This window comes from Schistocerca americana, chromosome 3, assembly GCF_021461395.2.
Source record: "Schistocerca americana isolate TAMUIC-IGC-003095 chromosome 3, iqSchAmer2.1, whole genome shotgun sequence".
Classification (NCBI taxonomy): Eukaryota; Metazoa; Arthropoda; class Insecta; order Orthoptera; family Acrididae; genus Schistocerca; species Schistocerca americana.
The window spans coordinates 954,834,537-954,849,157 of record NC_060121.1 but is presented as its reverse complement, the minus strand read 5'-3'; positions in this window follow the sequence as shown (position 1 = coordinate 954,849,157).

Below are 14,621 nucleotides of genomic sequence, written 5' to 3'. Positions count from 1 at the left end.
TCAGTCTTGCCTATGCGAATGTTCTGCATTGATCTCCTTGTACCTTAAGTGGTGAACTGTGCAATTCCTTTATCTACAACAGGTTTTCACCTATTTCCAGGCTTCTGATGCCACATTTAATTCATGTTTTGTACTGACTTTTGTGGAAATAAATGTTGCGTACTATTTACAAAAGATTGTGATGAGAGATTTGTGAGTGCGGACTTCACACAGTATGCTAGGATGTGTCGTGATGTACTCCTCGAATTGACTCAAATGAACTTTTCTTTGGTGAACAATGAAGCCATTCAACATTTACTTTAACAACAATAACATAATCATCATCATCACCATCATCAGTGTTCTGCCAAAAGGCAGGTTTTCACCTGGTAGTTCTCTAGGGTGTCCAGTCTTCCACCATCCTCTTCAGGTCTGCATAATTTCCCCTTCCCTTTATGTCGCCTGTCATCTTGTATCTCCTTCTTCCTCTCAGTCTTCTCCCACAAACTGATCCTTCCAAAGCATCTGCTAGCAAGCACTCCCTTCTCAATGAGTGTCCCAACCAGTTCTTTTTCTTTTCTCTTACAACTTTCAGCAGACATCTTCTCTCACCATCACTTTCCAATGCTCTTTCATTACTCACTCTTTCCATCCAGCTTATTCTCTCCATTCTCCTCCACATCCAAATCTCAAATGCTTCTAACCTTTTTCATCCTCTCGCTTCAGTGTCCATGTTTATGCCCCATATAGTGCCACACTCCACACAAAAAATTTGCCAAGCCTTTTCCTTAGACCAGTGGTCGTCAAACTTTTTTGCTCAAGGGCCAAAAATAACAATATTATGTGGCACATCGGGCCGCAGATTTCCAGGTCTTTTATTAACTGGCAAACCATGTAAATGACGTGTTATGAACCTTCAATAGACTAGCTATAGTAAAGAAGCGAGAGGTTTACCACTGACTTTCTAGCACTTATCGTTAAAGTCGATACCATTCGGACCACTACGAGTAGGATGTTCTCTGTTTCAGGTTGTTGCCACCCTCAATGACCCACAAATTGTAACAGTGTAATTGCCCGACGAAATTTTGCTGCATTGTCTTTGTGAACGGATGGTTAATAACAGCAAATGGACTTATACTTAAATGTATTATGTAACATGAGACACGATCACAACTGTTTTCCATATGTTTTGAAAGTCATTTTCCTTCAACTCACTTGACTGAACTACAACAGCCTTCATTTTATTTCATACTAGATGAGGTACCTGGCATTGGCTAGATATGTATTTACTCCAATCTTATGCTATCCTGTCTCTTCCTTTCCTCACTCTCTGTCATCCATCTCGACTTACCCCTCACTCACCATCTTTAAGATCTAAAGACTAATTATTTCTTTTAACAAATATTTACCACATATGACCATCTCTATAATGCTTATTCGTGAATCCAACACACTTGAAACAATAGCAGATAATTGGTACGAGGCACAAGCACCCACTTGTTGTCAGCACTGGGAAACAAACAAGAAAACATTTATGTTATTATGTCCCCTCCCACTGCAACAACAAATCTATCTGCCCCTGTACCAAGTGGCATCTGTGACGGTGATAGAACAACTTTACGCACTCCTAATTACAATTCTTGGAATATCTTGGAATACTTTTCATTTGACGAAGGTGACAGGTACAGCCAACAGTTGCAAACCATTTATTCTTCACCAGATTTGGATATATATCATTTATCGTACTTCAGAAACTGTAAGCATTAGCACCTGTTAAAATGAAATAGTACTTTCAGAAACAAACCACTCGCAACTGTTGGATGTATGTGACTCCTTTGCCAAATAACATTGCTGTGCAGTTGCTGACAACAATAAGCCATGTTTATGACACCGAAATTCTGCAATACAAGGAAAAAAGATTTTTAAATACCCATCTGCCAGTTCGACAACTATTAGATTATGAGGGATATATTTGTAGGAGACATACAAGTAGTTGTCACGTTGTCAACAATTACATTTTTAGTCAGTCTTCACAGGAGTTAAGTGTTGAGACTGACTGGAATAATTGTTGTGGTAGCATGAGTCAATGATGACGTGCCATTCACAGACTTTCACAGAATGACTGTCACCATGTTTATGAGTTTTGAAAACTGCATAAAATGCTGCTGATCAAATTTCAATAAACTGGAAAAAACATACAGTGCATCTGACTAGTTTATTCCAGTTTAATTATCTCTGTGAAAATAAAATTCACATGACTTGCATAATCTTACAATATTCATGTAGCTAGGCAGGAGTATATGAAGGGTAAAGGGAAGGAAGGGAATCATTAGTAATTTTGAGCCACTACCATAAACAATTCTGGGATCAGTGTATCTTGCTCCTGAAATTTATTTTAAAGTACTTTCATGCAAGATGAGATGGATCTATTATTAAAATATTATATTAAATTATTCAAATGGCCACAAAAACTTTATTACGATTGCATTAATCTCAAACTTTCAAAAAATATAGAAATAAATAAGAAATTTAAAAAGTTAGAAAAGGACAGATGCACTGCACATGCAACAGGCTATATAAAGAAGCTACAGGATTGGGGTTAAGAAATGAAAGAGGAAGTCGCCTGGTGGAATTTTGCACAGAGCACAATTTAATCATAGCTAACACTTGGATCAAGAATCATAAAAGAAGGTTGTATACATGGAAGAAGCCTGGAGATACTGACAGGTTTCAGATAGATTATATAATGGTAAGACAGAGATTTAGGAACCAGGTTTTAAACCGTAAGACATTTCCAGGGGCAGATGTGGACTCTGACCACAATCTGTTGGTTATGAACTGCAGGTTAAAACTAAAGAAACTGCAAAAAGGTGGGAATCTAAGGAGATGGGACCTGGATAAACTGACTAAACCAGAGGTTGTACAGAGTTTCAGGGATAGCATAAGGGAAAAATTGACAGGAATGGGGGAAAGAAATACAGTAGAAGAATGGGTAGCTTTGAGGGATGAAGTAGTGAAGGCAGCAAAGGATCAAGTAGGTAAAAAGACGACGGCTAGTAGAAATCGTTGGGTGACAGAAGAAATATTGAATTTGATTGACGAAAGGAGAAAATATAAAAATGCAGTAAATGAAGCAGGCAAAAAGGAATACAAACGTCTCAAAAATGAGATTGACAATAAGTGCAAAATGGCTAAGCAGGCATTGCTAGAGGACAAATGTAAGGATGTAGAGGGTTATCTCACTAGGGGTAAGATAGATACTGCTTACAGGAAAATTAAAGAGACCTTTGGAGAAAAGAGAACTACGTGTATGAATATCAAGAGTTCAGATGGAAACCCAGTTCTAAGCAAAGAAGGGAAAGCAGAAAGGTGGAAGGAGTATATAGAGAGTCTATACAAGGGCGATGTACTTGAATTACAGAAATGGAAGAGGATGTAGATGAAGATGAAATGGGAGATATCATACTGCGTGAAGAGCTTGATAGAGCACTGAAAGACCTAAGTCGAAACAAGGCCCCAGGAGTAGACAACATTCCATTAGAACTACTGACAGCCACAGGAGAGCCAGTCCTGACAAAACTCTACCATCAGGTGAGCAAAATGTATGAGACAGGCGAAATACCCTCAGACTTCAAGAAGAATATAATAATTCCAATCCCAAAGAAGGCAGGCATTGACAGATGTGAAAATTACCGAACTATCAGTTTTATAAGTCACGGCTGCAAAATACTAATGCGAATTCTTTACAGACGAATGAAAAAACTGGTAGAAGCCGACCTCGGGGAAGATCAGTTTGGATTCCGTAGAAATATTGGAACACGTGAGGCAATACTGACCCTACGACTTATTTTAAAAGCTAGATTAAGAAAAGGTAAACCTATGTTTCTATCATTTGTAGACTTAAAGAAAGCTTTTGACAATGTTGACTGGAATACTCTCTTTCAAAATCTGAAGGTGGTAGGTGTAAAATACAGGGAGCGAAAGGCTATTTACAATTTGTACAGAAACCAGACGGCAGTTATAAGAGTCGAGGGACATGAAAGTGAAGCAGTGGTTGGGAAGGGAGTGAGACAGGGTTGTAGCCTCTCCCCGATGTTGTTCAGTCTGTATAATGAGCAAGCAGTAAAAGAAACAAAAGAAAAATTCAGAGTAGGTATTAAAATCCATGGAGGAGAAATAAAAACTTTAAGGTTCGCCGACGTCATTGTAATTCTGTCAGAGACAGCAAAGGAACTGGAAGAGCAGTTGAACGGAGTGGACAGTGTCTTGAAAGGAGGATATAAGATGAACACCAACAAAAGCAAAACGAGGATAGTGGAATGTAGTCGAACTAAGTCGGGTGATGCTGAGGGAATTAGATTGGGAAATGAGACACTTGAAGTAGTAAAGGAGTTTTGCTATTTGGGGAGCAAAATAACTGATGATGGTCGAAGTAGAGAGGATATAAAATGTAGACTGGCAATGGCAAGGAAAGCGTTTCTGAAGAAGAGAAATTTGTTAACATCAAGTATAGATTTTAGTGTCAGGAAGTCGTTTCTGAAAGTATTTGTATGGAGTGTAGCCATGTATGGAAGTGAAACATGGACGATAAATAGTTTGGACAAGAAGAGAATAGAAGCTTTCGAAATGTGGTGCTACAGAAGAATGCTGAAGATTGGATGGGTAGATCACATAACTAATGAGGAGGTACTGAATAGGATTGGTGAGAAGAGGAGTTTGTGGCACAACTTGACTAGAAGAAGGGATCGGTTGGTAGGACATGTTCTGAGGCATCATGGGATCACCAATTTAGTATTGGAGGGCATAGTGGAGGGTAAAAATCGTAGAGGGAGACCAAGGGATGAATACACTAAGCAGATTCAGAAGGATGTAGGTTGCAGTACGTACTGGGAGATGAAGAAGCTTGCACAGGATAGAGTAGCATGGAGAGCTGCATCAAACCAGTCTCAGGACAACAACAACAACAACAACAACAACAACAGGTCTCTCATTTAATCTGGTTTTTATTCATTACAATTGCAAAACAAACATAAATACAAATATAGAATTCTTCATTAATGTGACTTATGACGTTGAACTTTTTTGGCTAAGTCGTCTATATCTGTGCCGTTTGGGCTGCTTGCAATCCTCATTGCATCTTCTAAATGCCTGGACAATGATTATGATATTTATTTTTCGGGTACTTCATTTTTTAAAATGAAGCTTCACAAAGGTAAGTTGAAGGAAATAGTGTTAAAATGAACTGTGCACAGTCTCATAAATTTTTATAATTGTTAGGCACACATTTCCAAAATTCAGTGTACTGTTGTGTTTCATGATGTTCTATAAACAGAACTATAAGCTGTGTGTAATGCTGAAGTTCGATTATTTCATTTAGCAAATTAGTTTTAGGAAATCCAAATTGGCAGAATAATTGAGATCATCCTGTCCAAAATGCCAAGGGTTCCCTACGAGAATGAAACATCTTTGAATATTTCTAACATCTGCAAATCTGTTTTTTATTTCTTCCAAATAAAAAACAAATATTCTTTCATGTTTTGGTAAATAGTTTCAGCGATAGTTAAGTCTGATCAGAGCATAGCAACAGTTGGCAAATTAGACAGCTCTTTTCCTTTGAGTTCATTTATATATAATTGCAGTTTGGCTTCAAATGTAAATATTTTGTTAGTCATTTGCCCAATTACCTTGTTTGCTCCTTGTAATTCCAAGTTAAGTGTGTTGAATTTTTGTGTAATATCGGTCTAAAAAGCTGTTGGTATCCACCATTGATCATCATCAAGTTCAGGACAATTTTTGCCCCTTTGTTGTAAGAATAAAATAATTTCAGATTTCAAATTGACAAACCATTCCAGCACTTTCCCTTTGCTTAGCCATTTGACAGCAGTATGTAGGAGAACATCACTGTAATGAGCTCGCAATTCCTCCAGAAGTTCTTTAAATTTTCGGTGATTAAGTTCACGGGCACGAATGAAATTTATAACGCTTATAACCGTTTGCATAACAATCTTAAGTTTGGTATTTGAAATTTGACATGCTTAACTTTCTTTATGCACTACACACTGAATGGAGAGTAAATTTGGCAAATTCCATTCCTTCTTCATCAGTGCTATCAAACCATTGTTGATGCCCGTCATTGACGGACAACCATCTGTACATACTGATATTAATTTGCTCATAGATAAGCCATTTTTTTTTTTTTTTTACAAATTCTTTAATTGCATCTACAAAATCACATCTTATTGTGTGACCTTTCATGGTTAAAATTGATAAGAGATCTTCCTCTATTACCCCATCATTCGTGCAGTAATGCACAAATAATGGAAACTGAGCCATCGAAGCTAAACCTGTACTGGAATCACATCCAAGACTGAAGTATTTTCATAGTTTGACTTTATTTATTACTGCCTCAAAGATATATTTAGAAATATCTTCTATACAACGTCCACAGGTAGATTCTGAAAATGTGAGCTTATTTATTTCAGGTGATATTTGTTTACTGTTGGAGAAATTTTGAAACAAAGCTTCAGAAACAGTCATCATACATTGCTTCACTAATCCAGCTTCAGTGAAAGCTTTAATACTTTTTGCCAGAATATTACACATTTGGTATGGTGCTCTTGTGACAGCCTCACTTTGCCCAACTGCTGCTAACATAATGTTTTGTTGATGACGAATGGTAGATTTTAAATGAGCAATTTTTTGCTTTCTTTCATTTGAATTCAAAGGAAAAGCTACTGTAAATGAATTGTGTTTACTTGTGTAGTGGCGAAATAAATTGTATCTCTTCAGTCCCACAATTCTACCCTGGCATATTAAGCAAGTAGCAGTACCTTCTTTATGTCCACTTATAAAGCAAAATTCTTCTTCCCATATTTCATGGAAACTTCTTTTCTCTTCACATAGTTTCCTCTTAGTCACTGTTCTTGAGGGTACATCAGACATTACTCATTCCACTAATAATTATATCACCAAATATGAGCACAAATACACTCAATACGAAACAAACGCTCAGGGGCACCAAAACTTAGTTCACAACTGACACAGTGACACGACAAAGCTAACAATAAGGCAGCTGCGGGACAAGCCTGCCGCAGAAAAATGAGCGGGCATGGGCATGCGGCGTGTTTGATGCACAGCTCAAATTGTTGGCTAGAAGGCCGGTCATGCCTTTAGTGCTGAGGAACACCAGCAAGTGGCACGTTAAATGAAAGTGGTGGATGGTTTTCAGTTACCTAATTACTTTCCCGACTTTAATCACAATTCCTCGCAGTTTCCGTAAACAAAACAACGCTATGCCAGGCAAGTAGATAATTAATGCTACCCGTGCAAAGCCGAGGAGGGTCGCAGGCCGCATGAAAACATGATCTGGACCACATGCGGCCCGCAGGCCACAGTTTGATGACCACTGCCTCAGACCTGCATCTAATTTGCCACATAAGTCTCCTCTTTCTGTTGAATGCCTCCTTTGCTATGGCAATTCGAGTTTTCACCTCCTGGTGACATCTCAAGTCTTCAGTTATTGTGCTTCCAAGATATTTAAATGCACTTACATAACTAATGGTAGATTGTCCTATTTTAATATTGGACAGTATGTGTCTTGTACTGATGACCATACTCTTTGGTTTTGCTGTGTTTATTTTCATCCTATATTCCACACAAGCTTCATTCAGATCTTTCAGCATGTTATTCACTGTCCGCTCACTTTCTGCCACTAATACCATGTCATCAGCAAATCTTATACATTCTATTCTCTTTCCACCAATACATACTCCTCTTTTCCCGTCTAAGCCTTTTGCAATAATCTCTTCAAGGTATGTGTTAAACAGCAGTGGGGAAAGGCAACAACCTCGTCTAACACTGCGTCCAATGCTGCTTCGTTCTGAGATTTCATTTCCAATTCTTATCCTTACTTTCTGGTGTAAATACAGATTCTGTGTCAGTCATCTCTCTTTCCAATCTACTCCTTTCCTCTTCAAAATATCCATCAGCTTGTTCCACTGAACTCTTCAAAAGCCTTTTCTAAATCTGTAAAAACAGCAAAGATTTCTCTACCTTTTTCCATACATCTTTCCCCTATAGTTCTTAACAGGCCAATAGTATCTCTTGTTCGTTTCCTCTTCTAAATCCAAAATGCTCCTTTGCAATCCCTCTATCCAGCCTTCTATTCAACATTCTCAGCAAGACTTTAGCTGCATGAGAAATTAGACTAATGGCTCTATGCTCTTCACATGTTTTAGTGTTTCTCTTTTTTTTCTATTGGTATCATAACTGTTGCAAGGAAGTCATCAGGCCATTTCCCTTTGTCATATAGCTTGTAACAGAGGTAGACTATTTCTTTTGTTCAAATGTGTGTGAAATCTTATGGGACTTTACTGCTAAGGTCATCAGTCCCTAAGCCTACACACTACTTAACCTAAACACACACCCTTGCCCGAGGGAGGACTCGAACCTCCGCTGGGACCAGCCGCACAGTCCATGACTGCAGCGCCTTTGGCCACTCGGCTAATCCCACGCAGCTTATTTCTTTTCTTGCCTTGTTTCCCAGACTCTTCAACAGTTCTGCTGGCAAATTATCAAATCTTTTTCAACATGTTTTCTGTAATCCATTCTTTCCTGGTATTTTGGGATACTCTATTTCCTAGTACTTCTTTGGCGGAGTTCATAAGTCCTTCCCTGAATTTTACCCATTTCTCATTAACACTTTCATCAAAACTACCTCTTTCCCATTTTTCCATAATCTGTTCTCTGAATCTGATGTCCTTCCTACCTCTTTGAGTCTTTCTATGTTTAGTCTTTCCTTTGTTTTACCTCTCCAGACTTTTTTCAACTTCACTTGTATTTCTCCCACCATTAGGTGGTGGTATGAATTTATATCCGATCCTGGATAAGCTTTGGCATTCTTCAAACAGTTCCTAAACCTTTTTTTGTATCAGGATATAGTCCAACTGATCTTTCCCTATTCAAATTTGATATCTATTTATAACGTCTCCTTTTGTGGTGTTTAAATAATGTTACGCACTGCTAATGAATTTTCTTTACAGAAACCAATTAGTCATTCACCTCTCTCATTTCTTATTCCTACTGTAGCTTCATCTCTTCCTTCACCCACCACTGCATTCCAGTCCCCCATGATGATAACGCAGGCATTTCAATTTTATTTCTCGACAAGTTCTTGTATTTTCTCATATTATTCTTCCACTTCCTCGTCCCTATGCTGGCTGGTTGGCATATATACCTGCATTAACACCAAATATTTTGAACTACCCTTCAGTCGTATCATTATCAGTCTTCCATCAATATATTGTACCTTCATTACCTTATTTTTCAGCTTTTGCCCTATCAATATTCCTCCTCCATTTTCACCACTCTTGATTTCCCCTGAGTAAAAGAGCTTATAATCTCCACTCTCTATCTCCCCATCTCATTTCACACAAACCGAGGGCACCTAATCTGTTCCTTTTCATCTCCTGTTTTGCATTCTCTAGCTTTCCTGCTTGCAATAGTGTCCTCACATTCCAGTCCTTATCTTTCCTTCCTTCACTGTCCCTTTCTTCCTTTTAAATATATCTACACTCAATGTGTTTCCCTCCCAGAGATCCGAACAAGGGGAAGTTTTAACTCCGGAATCTTTCACATGGAGAGACATACCATGTACTGTTTGGGAATATAATGTGGTAGTTTCCCGTTACTTTCCACATAGGCAGTAGGATTCCCAGCCTCAAATCAGCCATTCACTATGAGTCGGACACTATCTGTAGCCACCCCTCTGGGGTACAGTCGCTACTTGTACTCTTTTTGTACCCAAAGAGAAAAGGTGCCTCTTCCGCCAGCTTCACCGTACCGAAGTCCATCTTCTCCGCCTTTGCTGCTGTTGAGGTCTTAATAACAGAAGACAGCATTAGTGCTATATTTGCTTAACTCCCCCAGCAAGCTCAACAGTGCATTAGTACTACACTTTCTGAACTCCACTACTGACCATACAGCAGTGACAACTCTAGCCAACCGAGCATTTCCATTGTTTAGCAAAGACAAGGGGGATGCCAGAATGAGATTTTCACTCTGCAGCAGAGTGTGCAGTTATATGAAACTTCCTGGCAGATTAAAACTGTGTGCCGGACCGGGACTTGAACTCAGGACCTTTGCCTTTCCCAGGCAAGTGCTCTACCAACTGAGCTACCCAAGCACAACTCACACCCCGTCCTCACAGTTTCACTTCTGCCAGTACCTTGTCTCCTACCTTCCAAACTTTACAGAAGCTCTCCTGCAAACCTTGCACTAGCCCGCGAAAGGCAAAGGTTTAGAGTTCGAGTTTTGGTCCGGCACGCAGTTTTAATCTGCCAGGAAGTTTCACAAGGGGAATGTATTGTCAAAAGCAACTGAAACATTTATACGCATGTCAAATTATCAAAGTAACAGTCTACTTTTCTGCTGTTAGTAAATCCACATTTTTCCATTACCAGGGCTATCTCCCCTCTTACAGGACAGAATCTGACCATTCACAACAACAAATATGTGTGTCGTCACTGCTATATGACAGCTTCTGTGTTGCAGGACAACAGAAATGCAATATTATGCTACCTAGGTTGTGTATTTACTAGGATTCTGCTATATCCATAATTTCAAATGTGCGTGTGGCAAATCGTCAGATGATCCTTATTTAGAGACACTGCGACCCATTTACCACCCAACTAAGACATTTCTTCTCAAACATTATGCAAGTCAGATCCTTTTCTAGCACAAGTGCTGGGAATCACCACAGTTTTTGAGATTTTATGTATCGTCCAGCAAAATTTCTCAATGGACTGAGATTTTTAAACTTTCTCATAAACCTTCCAGGATTCAAAGTCACCTCTCAGTTCAACAACAAGTCTTTCAAAACAGTATTTCTCACAACCGTTGTCATCTGCCAATATACCCAGTGTTTTGTGAAGCATCTACAAGGTTGCCACAAGTTTCCACAAGTAAAATTCCACGATATTTTCCTGATTTCCAGGTAAGTTTCAGCATTTTTCCCAGACAAGTTTTGAGATCTCAAGGGTGAATAAAGACATAAGTTGACAAAGAAATAAATGTAGGGACTTCTGTATTTATAAACATATAAGCTGGGATATTTTTACTTCCCCTCTTGTTTTGCCATCGCCTCCTTAAAATTCATTTTTTTTTTCATTTTTGAACTAATTACAATTGACATATGTGAGTATAATCTGAATTTTCGTATAAGATAACCTTATCAGGGGCAAATTATTTGTTCACCTGAGTGCTTCGGTAGTAAGATTTTTGAATATTTGCATATTACTAGACACAGTTCATGCATTTTCGTCAGGGTCTACAGTAGAGTTGCGCAGCAGGTGCCGATAGTCCATTTATCTGCATGGTTTAGTTTTCCACGGTCTTTGGTATGGACAGGGACTGCGATTGTTGTGTGCAGATGCGAGCCGAGATGGTGACACTTTGCTCTAAGTTTCAGGCTGTGATGGCTTCGGTTACACAGCTTGAGGCTGCAGTGGATGGGCGCCGCTGTTGTGGGCCGTTCGTGGGGATCCAACGGACGTCCAGTGTGTCAGAGTCCTCCGATCGGTCCTCACCAGTGGCCAACCCAGTTACTGCTCGCACTGAGGCTGACCCCTCACCTGTGGTCGAGTGGGAGGTCGCCCCAGGGCAAAGCAGGCGGCAAAAGACTTCCCAGTCGGACGCACATAAGGCCTCCCCGATTTGTCTGACAAACAGGTTCCGGGTGCTGTCTGTGGCTGAGACACTGTCGCTAAGCTAGATGCTATCACCTGTCCTGTTTCAGAGGAAACTACTCAGCCTGCAAGATCTGGCAATCGCAGACGGTGGGATTATTGGTAGTTGGGAGCTCCAATGTTAAGTGCGTTATGGAGTCCCTTAGGGACTTAACTGACAAGAAGGGTAAGAAAACCAATGTGCACTCCACGTGAATACCGGGTGGAATCATTCCAGATGTGGAAAGGGTCCTCCTGGATGCCATGAAGAGCACAGGTGCAGCCAACTGCAGGTGGTTGCTCACGTCGGTACCAATGGATCTGAAGAGATTCTCTCTGGTTGCAAGTGTATAACAGAAGTGGTAAAGGCTGACAGTCTTGCTTTCAAGATGAAAGCAGAACTGACCATTTGCAGTATAGTCAACAGGACAGATTGCAGACCTCTGGTACTGATCCGAGGAGAGGGTCTGAATCAGAGGCTCAGACTGTTCTGCGACTGTGTAGGCTGCAGATTCCTTGACTTGCGCCAAAGGGTGGTTGGGTTTCGGGTTCCACTGAATAGGTCAGGTGTCCACTATATGCAGGGGGTGGCTACAAGGGTAGCAGGGGCTGTGTGGTGTGGACTGGGCAGTTTTTTTAGGTTAGAGGGTCTCAGGAAAACACAACATGGGCTTCAGTCATAAAAGGAGCAGGCTGAACACAGGAAGAACGTAGATACAGAAATCATTGGCACAACAGTTGTAAATTGTCGGAGCTGTGTTGGGAAAGTACCAGAGCTCCAAGCGCTAATAGCAGTCACTGATGCTCAAATCGTTACAGGTACTGAAAGCTGGCTAAAGCTCAGCTGACATTTTTTTGAAGAACCTAACAGTGTTCCGAAAGGATAGGCTAACCACGGTTGGTAGTGGTGTGTTTGTTGCTGTCAGAAGTTGTTTAACTTATCATGAAATTGAAGTAGATACGTCCTGTGAGTTAGTTTGGGCAGAGGTCATTGTTGGCAACCGGAATAAAATAATAATTGGATCCTTTTACCGACCTCCCAATTCAGATGATACAGTTGCTGAAAGGTTCAAAGAAAACTTGAGTTTGATTTCAAACACGTACCCCACTCATACGATAATAGTTGGTGGTGTCTAGTTTACCCTCGGTAAGTTGGCGGAAATGCATGTTTAATTCCGGAGGTATGCATAAAATATCATCCGAAATTGTGCTAAATACATTCTCTGAAAATTATTTCAAGGAACAAATAGTCCTGAGTTAATAACGAGCATCAAAATCGGTTCAGGGATTAATGAACGCAGGATTGTCGTAGCGAAACTGAATCCCCGAAAAATAAGCGAAAAATATATCTATTCAAAAAAGCAGATAAAAATTCACTTCACGCCTTCCTGAGAGACAATCTCCACTCATTCCAAATTAATGATATAAGTGTAGACCAGACGTGGCTTAAATTCAAAGAAATAGTATCGGCAGCAATTGAGAGATTTATACCAAATAAATTAACAAACAATGGAGCTGACCCTCCTTGGTTCGCAAACCAGGTTAGAACGCTGTTGCAGAAACAACGAAACAAACGTGCCAAATTTAAACAGACGCAAAATCCACAAGATAGGCGGTCTTTTACAGAAGCTCGAAATTTAGTGCGGACTTCATTGCGAGATGCCTATAACAGTTTCCACAATGCGAATCAAGAACAGCTGTCTACGTGAGTAATGTAGAAGTAAATATCCTCAGAGTAGTGTAGCAACTTAAATCACTTAATAAAAGCATGTCTTCTGGTCCAGACAGTATACCAATTAGGTTCCTTTCAGAGTATGCTGATGCATTAGCTCCATACTTAACAATCATATACAACTGTTCGCTCGACGAAAGATCCGTACCCAAAGACAGGAAATTTGCACAGGTCACATCAATATTCAAGAAAGGTAGTATGAGTAACCCAATAAATTACAGGCCTATATCGTTAACGTCGATATGTAACAGGATTTTAGAACATATATTGTGTTCGAACATTATGAATTACCTCAAAGAAAGGTGTGTATTGACACAAAGTCAACATGGGTTTAGAAAACATCGTTCCTGTGAAACACAACTAGCTCTTTATTCACATGAAGTGTTGAGCACTATTCACAAGAGATTTCAGATGGATTCCGTATTTCTGTATTTCCGGAAGGCTTTTGACACTGTACCACACAAGCTACTCGTAGTCAAATTGCGTGCTTATGGAATATCATCTCAGTTATGTGACTGGATTTGTGATTTCCTGTCAGAGAGGTCACAGTTCGTAGTAATCGACGGAAAGTCATCAAGTAAAACAGAAGTGATTTCTGGCATTCCCCAAGGTAGTGTTATAGGCCCTTTGCTGTTCCTTATCTATATAAACGATTTGCGAGACAATCTGAGCAGCTGTCTTCAGTTGTTTGCAGATGATGCTGTCGTTTATCGACTAATAAAGTCATCAGAAGATCAAAACAAACTGCAAAACAGTTTAGAAAAAATATCTGAATGGTGCGAAAAGTGGCAGTTAACCCTGAGTAACGAAAAGGGTGAGGTCATCCACATGAGTACTAAAAGGAACTTGTTAAACTTCGGTTACATGACAAATGAGTCTAATCTAAAAGTCGTAAATTCAACTAAATACCTAGGTATTATAATTACGAACAACTTAAATTGGAAGGAACACACAGAAAATGTTGTGGGGAAGGCTAACCAAAGACTGCGTTTTGTTGGCAGGACACTTCGAAAATGTAACAGACCTACTAAGGAGGCTGCCTACACTATGCTTGCCGTCCTCTTTCAGAATACTGCTGCACAGTGTGGGATCCTTACCATATAGGACCGACTGAGTACATCAAAAAGTTCAAAGAAAGGCAGCACGTTTTGTATTATCGCGAAATATAGGAGAGAGAGTCACAGAAA